The sequence below is a fragment of the Triticum urartu genome, chromosome 6A (genome assembly GCF_056163025.1).
Source record: "Triticum urartu cultivar PI428250 chromosome 6A, HENAU_Tu73, whole genome shotgun sequence".
Taxonomy (NCBI): Eukaryota; Viridiplantae; Streptophyta; class Magnoliopsida; order Poales; family Poaceae; genus Triticum; species Triticum urartu.
The window spans coordinates 79,691,753-79,708,440 of record NC_141878.1 but is presented as its reverse complement, the minus strand read 5'-3'; positions in this window follow the sequence as shown (position 1 = coordinate 79,708,440).

Below are 16,688 nucleotides of genomic sequence, written 5' to 3'. Positions count from 1 at the left end.
AAGTTTCAACCTCTTTTAGATTTTATTTCTATTTATTTTATCCTCAAACATTTTTTTGTGATTTATTTTGGACTCTTGGGATTTACAAAGGAAGTACCAAATCCCTTAAGTTCCTGAGCCCAAGCAAATTACCCTAGCTACTTCTTAGTACCCTCAACCTAGATCCATCAAGATCTGCTGGTCCACAGTTCAAATTTTTTAAAATTTGCTTGCTGCAAGTTTGGACCAGATTTGCCCTTTTTGGTGAAATTCATTCTTTTTCTTTTCCAAAAATTCTGAGATAATTCAGGCAGTCTCCAGATGCATCAAGAGATCACCTCACCAAGTCTCAGCTGAAGAAAAAAATTCCACATGCCTAAATCATTTCGTCGAATAGCTGGCGTGCACTGTTTCTGTTCAAATTCAGATTTCAGAGTTTCAGTTTCAGAGACAGTGTCATTTTCGTCAGTCCGCGGCGTCAATCTCGCCAATGCACGCGTTGGCGCCTTGCTCCCTGCTCCTCCTTCTTATCCAGTGTGCCGCACGGTCGTTTGGACGGGCGCAAGCATCGGTTGCGATGTGTCTCACCAACACCGGCATCTTCCGCGGTGGCAAAACTGCCCGTGGCGGTCAGCAGGGGCCAGCCCTGCCATACGGCACCATCCAGCATCGCCCACACCACCAGAAGCCTCCGTGTGGCCGTCCTTTCCCCCTGTGCGTGCTGCAGAGCCCTCGCCGTGGCCTGAGAGGTGCAGAGCGCGCTCTCTACTGCCGACGAGCCCGTGAGGCCGTTCCGTCGAAACCATGGGAGCAGATCAAATCCGACCAAGGCTAGCCGTTGGATGGTGCCAATTGACCAATCTGCAGCTGCCCAGTCACCTAAACTGCCTGCCCCACCGCTGCCTCGCCGTAATCACTTGCCGGAGTCACCCCGTTCTCGGCAACCGCCTCAGGCCGGCTATAAATGGAGGCCCCGAGCTCGTTCTCGATCCAGCACCTCCCCTCCTCACCTCAAAACCTCGCCACGCTCATCAGAAGGCCTCGGGACAGCCTTCTTCCCCGACTCCGGCCGCCCCGATCCGCTTTGGGCTCCGGCAAAATTTTCTCTGGTGAGGGCACCCCCGCCTCCCAAACCTTGTCAGCAACCTTCTAGTCCACTACCTCGTTTAACCCGAGCCCCAATTTGACGTTTGCAGCCCTCTTCGGTGGGATCCATCACCGCCCGAAACACCGTCCACCGGTGTGGAGGCCACCGTCGACATGGTGCACGCCGACGACCAACTCCACCACCCACAGATACGGGAGAGCTCAGTGAGTCCGTAGGTACCCTCCATTCCCCCTACCTCGCTGTGGATCGACGCTGGTGACCACCGCGGTCCTCAGGCACCGGTGTGCTCTGTTTCAATGTTTTAAACCTGACGGGTGGGACCCCCTCGTCAGCCTCTCCTCTCTTATTCGAAGCGTTATCTGAAAACGCCTCCGGGCAAAGGACGTTTTTCTTTTGGGTTGGCGTACTTCTAACCGAAGCGTTTTCTGTTTTTCTAAACTAGCCCCTAGGTAGTTTCTATTTCATCACAGATTAGTCCCTGGACTAAAACCTTTATAACTTTTAAACAAAAGATGATTTTGAGTTGACTATTTTTCTATCATCTCTATTTTTCTATCTAGTTTTTTTCATATTTATTTGAAAAATATTTGGAACAATTTTTATGCCTGCACGGTATTTACGTTAGTATCCGATTTCTTTTATACCGTAGATACCGAAGTAGGTGACGGAGCCGCAAACTTCGCCGAGCAGGACTACGACTACTCCGAACCAGGCAAGCATGTTTGAACCTTTGATATGATGTGTGTTTTGCATGTTTGCTTGAGTAGTTTTCTCATGGCATGTTTATATAAGCATTAGTGATTGTTATATTGCATGCAAGGCAAGCTACAAGTGAGCTTCGAAGTTTGGTGTGTTCATATGACGGTGAGATAACCTGATCATGTGGTGGCATGATAGGTTGTAAGATGGTATTGTTGAAGTATGCCAGTCTTATGTCAACCGTGTAACACCAGTATCAACGGGGATGAAGTCTTCTTCTTGTTCGTTCCCTTCCGTGCTACCACATGTTTTCTGCAAAGGATACAGTTTAGTAAGTTGCAAACATCTCTCCTTGTACACACCAAATAGAGGGGCCGTGATGAGGGTTCCATGGCCCTGGATTAAAGCCCGTCATCCGGTCAGGGGGCATGGGTGTTTCCGGTTGGGACCGAGAGGGGGGCACCCCTTAGAGCGCGCGAATATAAATTTAATCCCATGCTACTCGAGGTTCTAGCCTCCCCTTCTCAAAGTTTTTCTTGAACGTTGCCTAGGGTGATTCCTGGCAGCAGAATGTGGAATGGGTGTGTACGGGTTAGATGTGTTTCTTCTAAAATACCGTAAACGGAACTAGTCCTTTGCATCTACTGAAATTCGTTGCCTGTGGGTAAAGAGTACAAACTCTGCAGAGTCAAAACCATCCGAGTAACTGTGTTCATGATCAAGGACTTTGATCAACATATCAGGGTCAGTCTCAGTGTCAGTCTCAGTGACAGTCTTCGGTGGATAAACATGAAACTGAGAGTGCTAATCCCGGCTGAACGTTATTCCCGTGGACGGACTAACCAGTTTATTATTATGTACTGAGTATTTCTTTGGGATGATTTAAATTCATGAGCTACTTGAATTCGAATGGCGAAATATAAGCCCTTTATGTGATGTCGCCCAGACGTCCGACTGTGGCATTCTTGTTATTTAATTTTAATATAAGCCCTTTATGTGATGTCGCCCAGACGTCCGACTGTGGCATTCTTGTTATTTACTTTTGATATAAGCCCTTTATGTGATGTCGCTCAGACGTCCGACTATGGCATTCTTGTTATTTACTTTTGATATAAGCCCTTTATGTGATGTCCCTCAAATGTCCGATTGTGGCAACCTTGTTATTTACTTTCATTATAAGCCCTTTTCGAGATGTCGCTTAGACGTCTGACTGTGGCACGTACTGTCATTTACATTTCAATATAAGCCCTTTATGTGGTGTCGCCCTAACGCCCGACTGTGGCATGTTAATTTATTTTACCCTTCGAGGCGTCACTTCAGACACCCGATCGGTCTTCAGCTATTTTATTGGGATTTCGGGAGGACTATCGCCTGACTTCCTTTCATTTATCATGCAGTGCAAATTTATTACCTGAGTGTGCATTACTAATCTGCTCATGTGCATCATGTTTGCATTTGTTATATCTTATGTCCAAACTGTCTTGCGAGTACATTCAAAGTACTCACCTGGCTTGTTGATTTGGCCAGATGTTGATGAAGGCGATCTTATGGATGAAGAGTACGGTAGCGAGTCCGACGTCTAGAGGAGACCCAGTCAGTCCCGTGCGATCCTAGAGGTGGTCACTTGTTTTATATACGCTTCCGCTACCCTAATAAAATCATCGAGCCTCACTCCGACGCTTGATGAGCTGTAAGATTTTGGAGTCATGTCACCCATGTCACTGTGACATATCCACCACCACTTTTATTACGAGTCAGTAGTTATGCCACCATACCCCTCTGTGTCATATCCGCCTTTATGTATAATATCGGCGTGCTTGTAATAAATTGTTGAGCAGCCTCAGCTCCACCTTGTATAAAAGTTAGTACTTCTGGATTTCTGTATCAAGAATTTGTCTACTAGTAAGGAGGATTCTTCTATACTGGTCGGATATAATGGTCGGTTTTTCAATAAATGTTTTATTGGAAAAACTGGTCCTGACAACCTTGGTAGCAGAGCTAGGCTGACTGTAGGAAGCCAATAGGTGCGATCGCTAATCGGTTATTAGCGTAACAAGTGTTATTTTAACATTTTGCAATTGTGGCAATTTTCTCTTAGTCATCATAAATTTATGAATTGACTATCTGGAATTTTGGTCTACTTTTGTAGATGGCTGGCAGCGACTGTGAGTCACAAGTGTTCGCCAATGTAGCTGAGGGATTTATCAAGCTTCTCGTCTCCATCACCAAGGTCGCGACCGGGCCATCGACTCGTCCGGAGTTCACACTCTACCAACACAAGATCAGCGACAGCGTGTCTATGCACCAGGCCGCGGTGCAATTCAAGGGAGGACATTCTGAGACATGCCGCTTCCGATTTGTGGGAAGGGCCATGCCTACGTAGAGGCATGCCATGCAGATGGCTGCCCGTGGGGCGATAGCTCGTCTCTGGGATGCTCTCCGTTCGATGAAGACTCGTCACTACCGCTACCTCCCATGCCACGTGCCCTACACATGTCACTATGCGTTCGCTTGCGCTAGGGGTGAGAGAGATGAAGCTATTGAATTGTTGGTTGAGTATCTCAGAGCTCTCGAGGCAGCTTTTGATAACCTCGTGGACGACTTTGTGGCTGCTCAAATGGACTTCGTTCAGGGCTGTTCCGCCAAAAGGAGGGAGCTCCTCCGTACAGCACCACCACTGACTTACGTCTCGTCCTCAGCATCCTATGCATCTGCCATCTTAGCCACTGCTCGTCGCCTGTCTACCACCGAGGAGTTTGACCAAGTCATTGCTCCTACTCCAGTCAGAGCTGCACCACCTGCCACGCCCGCGCCAGCTCCTCAACCCAGTACTTCACGCCTGGAGCCTATTAGTGAGGAGGAGGTTGAGTCTCCAGCATCACTGGGTCTTACCCTCAGCAGGACGAGGGAAGTTCTGACCATCTCTGACTGAGTGCGCCTAGCAGCCGTGCGATGTACCAGCTTGTATGATATGTTTATATGTATATAGGTTTGGTGAGAAGTAGTTTGTGTGCGCATCATGTAGGAACTCGGAGAAGTGCACTAGCCTAAATAACATGTCAGGAATGTGTACGCACATCCTGAGTGATGTATTGTATAATTATGGCTTGCGTGTAAGATATGTACTGAGCAGTCCTTCTCCATGCGCAATCAAGTATTTTTATTGAAAGTTTTTTGAGTTCTTAAAATCTGCCTTTGCAAAAAATTATTTATTTTTGCCACTCAGTTTTTCTCATGAGTTCTGCAAAAATACCCCAGAGTGGAAAATGCCTCATCCCTAGACTCGTTCCATGCCAAGTCCGTCGGAGGAAAATTATGGTACCCAGACCAGTAACAATTTCACACAGGGGCAGTCAAGTCAGCAAGGCAATGAAGCAGCATTTTCTCAAATATGCCGGCTTTATGAGCAAAGCCAGCAGCAGCATCAAGAAGTGATGAACCACGTTATCAATATGTGAAATCACCGTGAACCATATTAGTAGCATTCCAAATTGTCTGAACTACAAAAGACACGTCCCCCAACGTTCTCTCACACTGATAAACCTCTTGAGGCCGATGATTGGCTTCGAGACATTGAAAGGAAGTTAATTATTGCACAATGTTCGGACCGTGAGAAGGTACTTTATGCACCTCACTGCCTCACTGGAGCAGCTGCATCATGGTGGGAAAATTTCCTACACATGCAGCCCAATGAAAATAACATCACCTGGGAAGAATTTAAAGAAGGTTTTCGTGGGGCGCACATTCCCAGAAGCATTATGAAGATCAAGAAAAGGGAGTTTGATGACCTCAAGCAGAGAAGCATGACAGTGACTGAGTACAATAGTCAGTTTACTCAATTATCCCGTTATGCCAACAAAGAGCATATGACTGAAAATAAAAAGATGGAAAAATTTCTAGACAGTCTGGCACCAGCACTTAAGTGCCAGCTGGTCGTACACACCTTTCCGGATTTCTAAACACTTGTGGACAAAGATATCACATTGGAAAATGAGCGCCGCAGCTTGGAGGATTTTCGCAAGCGCAAAAGGGACAAAACTACTCCTGCCCGCAACAATCGAAACAAGACTGATTTTCAGAAAATTGGAGCGAACAAATCACCAACCAGTGCTCCACGCCCGAACAAAAATTATCATGCAAGAGACAAGGATTTTACATATCGCCCAGGCGTTACTTGCTACGCTTGTGGCGAGGAAGGACACTATGCCAAACAGTGCCCAAAGCCAAGAAACTCGGCCCCCAAGCTGAACAATAGTGGTAATAATTCAACACCCAAGCGTAACAACGTCAACCCCAATAACAATCACAGGAAGGGTCACTTGAACCATGTGACACAGGAGGAAGCACAGAATGCCCCGGATAACGTACTCGGTACGTTCCCTGTCAACACCATACCTGCCACGGTTTTGTTTGATTCAGGAGCTTCTCACTCGTTCATTTCAAAGAAATTTTCTTTGCAACATGATTTTTCGATGCTTCCCTTGGAAAAATCCATGATCATCAAGTCCCCCGGAATTAAGCAAATCACTCAGAGTTACTGCCAAGGTGTGGTTATTGAGATTGAAGGACTAAAGTTTCAACCAAACCTCATTGTATTGGAAAATAAGGGACTGGATGTTATCCTAGGAATGGACTGGTTAACCACCAACAAGGGATTTATCGAATGCTTCAATCGGACTGTAATTCTTACTCATCATCACGGGAAGACAATAAAAGTTGCAGCTCAAGAAAGGCCAGTATCACGGCAACCAAGGTTGAACAAGGTGGACATTTTGGAGTTATGAAAAGTTCTAGTGGTGTGTGAGTTCCCTAATGTATTTCCCGAAGAACTACCAGGCATGCCACCAGACCGGGAAATAGAGTTCATCATTGAACTAGCACCTGGAACCACCCCCATTTACAAGAAGCCCTATAGAATGGCACCCTCCGAGTTGGTAGAATTAAAGAAGCAAATAAAAGAATTACTGGACAAAGGATTTATACGGGCCAGCTCCTCGCCTTGGGGTTCACCAGTATTATTTGCCAAGAAAAAGGATGGGACACTGAGATTATGTATAGACTATCGAGCACTCAACATGGTCACCATCAAGAACAAATATCCCATGCCACAGATAAATGATTTATTTGACCAACTCGCACAAGCCAAGGTTTTCTCAAAAATTGATTTAAGGTCGGGGTATCATCAATTAAAAGTACGGACAGAAGATATCCCTAAGACAGCATTCACCTCCAGATATGGATTATATGAGTTTACAATAATGCCGTTTGGACTGACAAACGCCCCCGCATATTTTTTCCACCTCATGAATAAAGTGTTTATGAAATTCATGGACAAATTTGTGGTGGTGTTCATTGATGATATTCTGGTATACTCTAAGACACCAGAAGAACATGCTGAACATCTCAGGATTGTACTGGGAGAAATAAGGAAGCATCAATTATACGCCAAATTTAGCAAATGTGAATTTTGGTTGAGACAGGTTGGTTTTCTAGGCCACGTATTGACCCAAGAAGGTGTTTCTGTGGACCCAGAAAAAGTCAAGGCCGTACTTGGCTAGAAACCACCAGCCAACGTGACAGATGTGCGAAGTTTCCTAGGGATGGCTGGATATTACCGAAGGTTTTTTGAGGGGTTCTCCACCCTAGCAAAACCAATGACACAGTTACTCAAGAAGGATATGAAATTTGTATGGACTAAAGCTTGCGAGAAAAGTTTCCAAGAACTCAAAAGGAAATTAACAACAGCACCAGTATTGGTTGTACCAGACATACGTACGAAAGTTTTGAAGTATATTGTGACGCATCCTGAAAGGGCCTCGGATGCGTACTAATGCAAGAGGGCAAAGTAGTCGCATACGCTTCCCGGCAACTACGAAAGCATGAAAAAAACTATCCTACTCATGACTTGGAATTAGCAGCAGTCATTCATGCACTCAAAGAGTGGAGGCACTTTTTTCTTGGAAATCGTTGTGAAATATATACGGACCATAAAAGCCTCAAATATATTTTCACACAACCAGAACTCAACTTACGGCAACGGCGCTGGTTAGAATTAGTGAAAGATTATGACGTTCGCATTCACTACCATCCAGGAAAGGAAAATGTAGTGGCAGATGCTCTTAGCCGAAACCCCAGCTCGGGCAACGACGGATTACAGAACTTGAGACCTGAATTTCAGCAGGAGTTCGCTAAACTCAACTTGGTGATGGTCACTGAAGGCAATGTGTCAAATTTGGAAATACAACCCACCCTAGCGGAACAGATTAAGAAGGCTCAGCATAGACACCCCAGCATCGAAGGCATAAAAAGAAAAGTGAGTCTGGGCAAGGCCTCAGAATTCGTCATAGACGATGAGGGAATATTATGGCACGGAGACAGACTTTGCGTACCAAATATAGAGGACCTCAAACAACAAATTCTAGCCGAAGGCCACACTGCTCCATATTCAATCCACCCTAGAGGAACCAAAATGTACAAGGATATTCAGGAAATTTTTTGGTGGCACGGTATGAAGAGGGATATAGCCACATTCATTGCATGTTGTGATTCATGTCAGCGCATTAAAGCCGAGCACCAAAAACCAGCAGGACTATTACAGCCAAACAAGATACCTGAGTGGAAATGGGACGAAATTGGAATGGATTTTATTGTCGGACTACCTCGGTCACAACACGGAAATGATGCCATATGGTTCATCACAGATAGATTAACTAAGGTGGCACATTTCATCCCAGTAAAGACAACCCACACCACTCAGAAGCTTGCCCAACTTTACCTCTCCCGTATAGTTTGTCTGCATGGAGTTCCAAAGACTATAATATCCGACAGAGGCACCCAATTCGTCTCTAAATTTTGGGATCATTTACAACAAGCTCTGGGAACTCAACTAGTATTTAGTACAGCATACCACCCCCAGACTGGAGGACAAACTGAACGTGTGAACCTGATTCTAGAGGACATGCTGAGAGCATGTGTTCTCATCTATGGGACTAGTTGGGAAGAAAGCTTGCCCTATGCCGAGTTCTCATACAACAATAGTTACCAAGCCAGTCTACAAATGGCACGTTTTGAAGCCTTGTATGGGCGAAGATGCCGTACCCCATTAAACTGGTCAGAAACAGGAGACAGTCGTATCTTTGGCCCATACATGCTCAAGGAAGCTGAGGAGAAGGTTAGACTAACCAGGGATCGACTCAAGACAGCCCAGAGCCGACAAAAGAGTTATTACGATCAAAAACATTGTGAAGTCAGCTTTGAACCCGATGAATATGTGTATCTACGAGTATCTCCCATGCGGGGCCTGCAGCGATTCAAAGTTAAAGGAAAGCTAGCACCACGGTTTATTGGACCCTTCTGTGTGATTGCACGAAGAGGCACAGTACCCTACCAGCTAGACCTACCCGAAGAGCTGTCAGACGTCCACGACGTGTTCCACGTCTCACAGTTGAGGAAATGTGTAAGCAACCCAGAGAAGCATGTATCTCATGAGAGCATTAACGTGCAACCAGACTTCACCTACAGAGAACGTCCACTAAAAATATTGGAGGAATCTGAAAGGAGGACCCGTCAGAAAACAATTAAGTTTTTCAAGGTTCAGTGGAGCAATCACACCGAAGGTGAAGCAACATGGGAAAGAGAGGACTTTCTTCGGACAGAGTACCCACACCTATTTGAGGATCAGCTGAAATCTCGGGGACGAGATTTTTCCTAAGGAGGTAGGTGTTGTAACACTCCAAAAAATTTTATTTGGTTTTTATCAAATTCTTTATTTAAGTGGAAGGAGGTCATTTAAATGTTTTTCTAAAGGACTCTCCTCAAAATTTTCATTTGTGACAAGTATTTTTTATGGGTTCTTCCAAATCTTGATCTTTGGTCTTAAGGGTTTTTTAATATTATGTTGGCTCAACACAAATAACTTTGGAGGGTTTTTACAAATCATTTCTATTAAAAAGAATTCCTATAAATTATGGATCTATTCTTTCCCCTTCATAGATTTCTCTCTTGCCATGGCCTATGTAGAAAAATCCTCTTCCAAAACCACCTCCCTACTTTGGGTGAAGCCAAGCATCCAATTCCAGCAAGTTTCAACCTCTTTTAGATTTTATTTCTATTTATTTTATCCTCAAACATTTTTCTGTAATTTATTTTGGACTCTTGGGATTTACAAAGGAAGTACCAAATCCCTTAAGTTTCTGAGCCCAAGCAAATTACCCTAGCTACTTCTTAGTACCCTCAACCTAGATCCATCAAGATGTGCTAGTCCACAGTTAATTTTTTAAAAAATTTGCCTGGTGCAAGTTTGGACCAGATTTGCCATTTTTGGTGAAATTCATTCTTTTTCTTTTCCAAAAACTCTGAGATAATTCAGGCAGTCTCCAGATGCATCAAGAGATCACCTCACCAAGTCTCAGCTCAAGAAAAAATTTCCACATGCCTAAATCATTTCGTCGAATAGCTGGCGTGCACTGTTTCTGTTCAAATTCAGATTTCAGAGTTTCAGTTTCAGAGGCAGTGTCGTTTTCGTCAGTCTGCGGCGTCAATCTCGCCAGTGCACGCGTTGGCGCCTTGCTCCCTGCTCCTCCTTCTTATCCAGTGCGCCGCATGGTCGTTTGGACGGGCGCAAGCGTCGGTGGCGACATGTCTCACCAACGCCGGCGTCTCCCGCGGTGGCAGAACCGCCCATGGTGGTCAGCAGGGGTCAGCCCTGCCATACGGCACCGTCCAGCACCGCGCACACCACCAAAAGCCTCCGCGTGGCCGTCCTTTCCCCCTGTGCATGCTGCAGAGCCGTCGCCGTGGCCTGAGAGGCGCGGAGCGTGCTCTCTGCCGCCGACGAGCCCGTGAGGCCGTTCCGTCGAAACCACGGGAGCAGATCAAATCCGACCAAGGTTAGCCGTTGGATGGTGCCAGTGGACCTATCCGCAGCTGCCCAGTCACCTAAACCGCCTGCCCGACCGCTGCCTCGCCGTAATCACTCGCCGGAGTAACCCCGTTCTTAGCAACCGCCTCGGGCCGGCTATAAATGGAGGCCCCGAGCTCGTTCTTGACCCAGCACCTCCCCTCCTCACCTCAGAACCTCGCCACGCTCATCAGAAGGCCTTGGGAGGGCCTTCTTCCCCGACTCCGGCCGCCCCGATCTGCTTCAGGCTCTGGCAAAATTTTCTCTAGTGAGGGCACCCCCGCCTCCCAAACCTTCTCAGCAACCTCCTACTCCACTACCTCGTCTAACCCGAGCCCCAATTTGACGTTTGCAGCCCTCCTCGGTGGGATCCATCACCACCCGAAACACCGTCCGTCGGAGTGGAGGCCGCCGTCGATGTGGTGCTCGCCGACGACCAACTCCACCACCCACAGACGCGGGAGAGCTAAGTGTGTCCGTAGGTACCCTCCATTCCCCCTACCTCGCCGTGGATCGACGCCGGCGACCACCGCGGTCCTCCGGCGCCGGTGTGCTCTGTTTCAAAGTTTTAAACCTGACGGGTGTGACCCCCTCGTCAGCCTCTCCTCTATTATTCGAAGCGTTATCTGAAAACGCCTTCGGGCAAAGGATGTTTTTCTTTTGGGTTGGCGTACTTCTAACCTAAGCGTTTTCTATTTTTCTAAACTAGCCCCTGGGGAGTTTCTATTTCATCACAGATTTGTCCCTGGACTAAAAACTTTATAACTTTTAAACAAAAGATGATTTTGAGTTGATTCTTTTTCTGTCATCCCTATTTTTCTATCTAGTTTTTTTCATATTTATTTAAAAAATATTTGGAACAATTTTTATGCACGCACGGTATTTACGTTAGTATCCGATTTCTTTTATACCCTAGAAACCGAAGGAGGTGACGGAGCCGCAAACTTCGCCGAGCTAGACTCCGACTACTCCGAACCAGGCAAGCATGTTTGAACCTTTGATATGATGGGTATTTTGCATGTTTTCTTGAGTAGTTTTGTCATGGCATGTTTATATAAGCATTAGTGAATGTTATATTGCATGCAAGGCAAGCTACAAGTGAGCTTCAAAGTTTGATGTGTTCATATGACGGTGAGATAACCTGATCATGTGGTGGCATGATACGTTGTAAGCTGGTATTGTTGAAGTATGCCAGTCTTATGTCAACCATGTAACACCAGTATCAACGGGGATCAAGTCTTGTTCCCGTTCGTTCCCTTCCATGCTACCACATGTTTTCTACAAAGGATACGGTTTAGTAAGTTGCAAACCTCTTTCCTTGTACACACCAAATAGAGGGGCCATGATGAGGGTTCCATGGCCCTGGATTAAAGCCCGTCATCCGGTCAGGGGGCATGGGTGTTTCTGGTTGGGACCAAGACGGGTCACCCCTTAGAGCACGCGGATATAAATTTGATCCAATGCTACTCAAGGTTGTAGTCTCTCCGTGTCAAAGTTTTTCTTAAACGTTGCCTAGGGTGATTCCTGGCAGGAGAATGTGGAATGGGTGTGTACGGGTTAGATGTGTTTCTTCTAAAATACCGTAAACGGAACTAGTCCTTTGTGACTACTGAAATCCGTTGGCTGTGGGTAAAGAGTACAAACTCTGCAGAGTCTAAACCATCCGAGAAACCATGTTCATGATCAAGGAGTTTGATCAACATATCAGTGTCGGTCTCAGTGACAGTCTCCGGAGGATAAACATGAAACTGAGAGTGGTAATCACGGCTGAACGTTATTCCCGTGGACGGCCTAACCAGTTTATTATTATGTACTGAGTATTTCTTTGGGATGATTTAAATTCATGAGCTACTGGAATTTGAATGGCGAAATATAAGCCCTTTATGTGATGTCGCCCAGACGTCCAACTGTGGCATTCTTGTTATTTACTTTTAATATAAGCCCTTTATGTGATGTCGCCCAGACGTCCGACTATGGCATTCTTGTTATTTACTTTTGATATAAGCCATTTATGTGATGTCGCTTAGATGTCCGACTGTGGCATTCTTGTTATTTACTTTTGATATAAGCCCTTTATGTGATGTCGCTCAGACGTCCGATTGTGGCAACCTTGTTATTTACTTTCGTTATAAGCCCTTTTCGAGATGTCGCTTAGACGTCTGACTGTGGCACGTACTGTCATTTACATTTCAATATAAGCCCTTTTTGTGGTGTCGCCCTGACGCCCTACTGCGGCATGTTAATTTATTTTACCCTTCGAGGCGTTGCTTGAGACACCTGATCGGTCTTCAGGTATTTTATTGGGATTTCGGGAGGACTACCGCCTGACTTCCTTTCATTTATCATGCAGTGCAAATTTATTACCTGAGTGTGCATTACTAATCTGCTCATGTGCATCATGTTTGCATTTGTTATATCTTATGTCCAAACTGTCTTGCAAGTACATTCAAAGTACTCACCTGGCTTGTTGATTTGGCTAGATGTTGACGAAGGCGATCTTATGGATGAAGAGTGTGATAGCGAGTTCGACGCCTAGAGGAGACCCAGTCAGTCCCGTGCGATCCTGGAGTTGGTCACTTGTTTTATATACGCTTCCTCTACCCTAATAAAATCATCGAGCCTCACTCCGATGCTTGATGAGCTGTAGGATTTTGGAGTCATGTCACCCACGTCACTATGACATATCGACCACCACTTTTATTACGAGTCAGTAGTTATGCCACCATACCCCTCTGTGTCATATCCGCCTTTATGTATAATATTGGCGTGCTTGTAATAAATTGTTGAGTAGCCTCAGCTCAACCTTGTACAATAGTTAGTACTTCTGGATTTCTGTATCAAGAATTTGTCTACTAGTAAGGAGGATTCTTCTATACTGGTCGGATATAATGGTCGGTTTTTCAATAAATGTTTTATTAGAAAAACCGGTCCTGATAGAAGATTCCTAACAGTGTCAGTCGGGAGGCACAAGACGGCCATCAAGCCATCCAGCGTAGATCGGACAGTACCAAAGTAAAATAAAATCGTGTGACCCCAATGTAGTCTCAGTCAATAGACGTGTGACCACTCTCGTACCTTGGTATTGATCTCTTAGTGTATTTCTTCATATCAAGGAGATGTGTCATTCTTAACATTATGCGTTATCTACATCTTCAGCCACACCGTCTTCTGACTCGCCGCAGCTACTCCAACAAGGGAAGCATACACCAGAAGGGAGCTATAGTCCCCACTCAATAGTTCCCTGCATCGAATGCGCGTGCCTGACATGGACAGCCACAACAACTGCAGGGCCATCGATAAGTCAGCACATGATGCTCACTCCTATGGATGGCACCCAGATAGGTTGTACCCTCATCTTACTTGTGTGCAACATTTATGGCTTTGTTATTCATCTAAGCATGGAAAATAGATTATCACATTTCACTGTATATTCATGCTGATCTCTTACGGGTCTTGTTCAGGAGTTAACGTTGTTCCATAGTTCATCTAATATACTTGTTCTTTAGGTAACGTTGTTCCATAGTTATCATCCATCAGCCAATGCTATCCCACAGGCTGGTGATTATAGTATTATACCACTTCTAGTATTACATATGTTGTTCTTTAATACTTTTCTGTGCCATCTAGTTAATCTCGAGTACAAATGATACATATTCTTTAGCTTTCATCTGTGCTCTCCCTTTAGTTTTTGAGACCTGTTGCTGCTAGTTAACCCCAGTCCTACTATTTATGTCATCTCCTACAGGCACTCATTACATAAATCTAACTACTAGTTGTCTTCCATGCATGTCAGATATAATTGCACACACTGATATATCCACAAGAACCTCACCGAGCAATGTAAAGGCCAATAAACATGATGTCAATGATACCCAATATGATGGAACATGTAAAGGCGGTCCTTCATAAGACTTGCAGAAAGATGTTGAATCCTCTTCACCCCACAAGGTCCTTGCTCTAACTTGGCCTGTGATATGGGTACAACATGCATATAATGTCCTGGAGTGTATCTACTCTGTTGTAATGCCATGTGCTTAGCATGCTGCTCGTGCATGTAAATATGTCATTCCTTCCTGTTTTTCAGTAACTATTCCATTCATGATAACATGTTTTCAAATTCAAGTACTGTCATTGCACTCTGTCGCAATGCCATCTGCTTAATTTGGACATCATGCTTCTGAATATCTTACGCATTGTTATTCATCAGTATGTACTTCATCTGTCTACCATACCATGTTTTTTACATTGAAGTGATGTTCTAGTGCTCTGTTGCAATGCCATCTTAGTTTCCCAATCATACACGTGTATGTTGCCTTAGTTTTTTACATTCAACTAGTGTTTTTTACTGTGTTGTCCCGTCGTATCCCTAGCTCTTACACCGTACTCTCTCCGTCCGGATTACATGTTGCCAAAATGGATAAAAAAGGATGTATCTAGAACTGAAATACGCCTAGACCCATCCATTTTTTCCGTATGGAGGGAATAGATGTCATTATGTCATTCCTTTCTATTCTTCAATACCTATTCCATCTCTCTGTTGTAGCATGTTTTATAATTGAAGCACCATTCTTCTATACAAGGCATGCAAGGGGAAGACGACTATGTTAGAATCTGAAGGGTTACAAACCAGGTCTTTGCAACAGATCCAAACGCCAGGAGATAATAAACCAACTCCAGTTTTTATATATACTACTCTAGCACAGAGAAACCCAACTCCTACTGATAATAAGTAGATTCCAGTGGCCAAAGAACTAGTCCGCTCTAGTCCAGCAAAAATATGTCAACTCCATTCTAAGAAGCGTGTGCGTATCCTTGCATCATGAAATTTTATAGCATGCTGATCATATTTTCTACATGTTTCTTACCCATCTCTCTTTTAGAAAATAAGCTTAACAGATAGAAGAATTTCTGCACTGGTATCGTCTGTGAGGAAAGATTCTTGTAGGAATTCTCTGTAGTCCAATGCAGATGTAAGTACCTGTTGTATATCACTATACTTTTACATCAGGATGTATTTTGTTAATCGGCGTGAATCCAACCTTTGTCTGATCTAAAATTAGTTGTAGCAAAATGTTAAAGGCGCCAATGTTGATTTTTGTAAAGAAAACTGCATGGTAGTTTAGCATACTGAGCTGCATGAGTGTACTATCTCATATCATGCACATTACTGAATTGTAGTGCTGCTCTGGTTGCCCATTCATTCATTGTGTCAATGTTGCTTTCGTATTACCTTACCTGGGTAATGATAGATGTGCCATATTGTGTTAATTTGGTGTTGGCTAGCTGCCCAAACGTTCGTTGTGCCAATGTTGCTTTCCTATTATCTGACTGGGCCAATGATAGCAATGCTAGTGTCTTAATTTGGTGCAGGCTACTGAAGATAAGAAGACAAACTCTGAAAACAGCAAGGCAACCCCATTGTTTCTTTTCAATAAATCTAGGCCAGGTAATATGACAATAACTCATGATTAACCAGTTTGGTTCCCCTCCTAATTTATGTTATGATGCAGTGGTCGAGACACTCTCCACTATCAATAATACAAGCCTGCCAAAATCGCCATCTGAATCTGTTCAGTATCCTCTGTCTCGAATGCAACGGAAAAATGTATGTTTGTGAACCAACTAACGGCTGAAGGAATCATGGAAATGGTGGAGGAATCAGAGGTGCAGAGTCGTGCGACACAACAACTGATCAATGTTTTAAGAGATAGTGTAGCGAAGCAGCAAGAACTTGCCCACATGCTTATGGGCGTCATCCGTGCTGAGGTTGCAGATTGTGACGTTTTAGACCGTTAGCTTCTGTTCATTTATTTGCACTGGCATCAATCTTTGATTGCCTAGTGGATGTAATTTCCTGTAATATATGTTGGATGTGCAACGTTTTTTCCTGTATACCGTACCTTTGCTTGATTGGTTTTGGTCATGTGCATAATTGCCCATCGTAATGGTCTAAAATTATCTAATTTGGCCTAAAGACATGTACGAACTTTAGTGGGCCCATTA